Here is a 912-nt window from a genome sequence, read left to right as displayed (position 1 = left end):
GCAGACATAATATAGGCATTTTGATCCACACTTCATATCAGTAGGTGGTGGTAATGCACACCTTCCATTGTTTGTAAATCACCATAAAACTGCATGAAGGAGAAGAAGAAGCACCATCTTCCTCCTATTAGTCACACCTGCATTCTTAACATGACACACCTGAGTTGATCTAACTAATCAAGGCAGAGGCAAAGGTACAAAAACCTGTCAAGTGGAAATTCAGTTTGATGTTTTATTTGACTAGATGACTGGTTTAATTGTGACCGTCAAAAGTTAGTTTGCTGCTGTGTCTAAAACATGCAATATTTCTTTAGGTGAGTGTTAATCTTTGTTTAAATGTTTTCGTAGGCTTTCAAATGGAGAAAAGAAACTTAAAAAGTTGTATCTTCCCAGATTGTTGCTGTTTTCCCTGTTGGCCACTGGATTGGCTCAAGCTAATGGTAAGCTTGATTAAAATGTTTTCACCTTGTTTGTATGATAAATGTATTTTGGTGTGGCAAAAGTGACTTCTTAGAAATGCTGATGTAGCAAAAATTCATGCAGCAAATCTTATGTAACGGTTTTTAAATTAATGGTTTCTTTGTTCCAACAGCTGATAATGCTGGTTCTGCAAAGAAATATGGGGATAATGAAGTCCTGGGTCCTTATCACTCATCTAGTGAACCTCGCTTTCCTGTTGCGCCTGGCTCCCCAATAGGAGGCCCAGTGGGTCCCAGGTCCCTACCTCATGGGCTTAAATTACCCTATAAAACAATGCCTCCCCAGCACCAGCAGGACTCTGGACATCCTCCTGTGGGCCCAAAGCCTGCTCAGCAGCAGTATCCAGGTCACCCTCCTTTGGGTCCAAAACCTCCCCATCCGCACCACCAGTATCCAGGTCATCCTCCCTTGGGTCCAAAACCTCTGCACCAC

The 912-nt window shown here is 42.4% G+C and overlaps 1 long non-coding RNA gene across 1 annotated transcript; it reads left to right on the top strand.

Annotated features, from left to right (window-relative positions):
- Positions 1-232: 232 nt before the first annotated feature.
- On the top strand, positions 233-906 carry LOC119426540. Its single transcript, XR_005187626.1, has 3 exons — positions 233-314; positions 394-440; positions 593-906. It is a non-coding gene; the product is annotated as an uncharacterized LOC119426540 (long non-coding RNA).
- Positions 907-912: the final 6 nt, after the last annotated feature.

The sequence above is a fragment of the Nematolebias whitei genome, chromosome 20, assembly GCF_014905685.2.
Source record: "Nematolebias whitei isolate Nwh7 chromosome 20, NemWhi1, whole genome shotgun sequence".
Classification (NCBI taxonomy): domain Eukaryota; kingdom Metazoa; phylum Chordata; class Actinopteri; order Cyprinodontiformes; family Rivulidae; genus Nematolebias; species Nematolebias whitei.
This window is presented reverse-complemented; position numbering and strand designations above follow the sequence as displayed.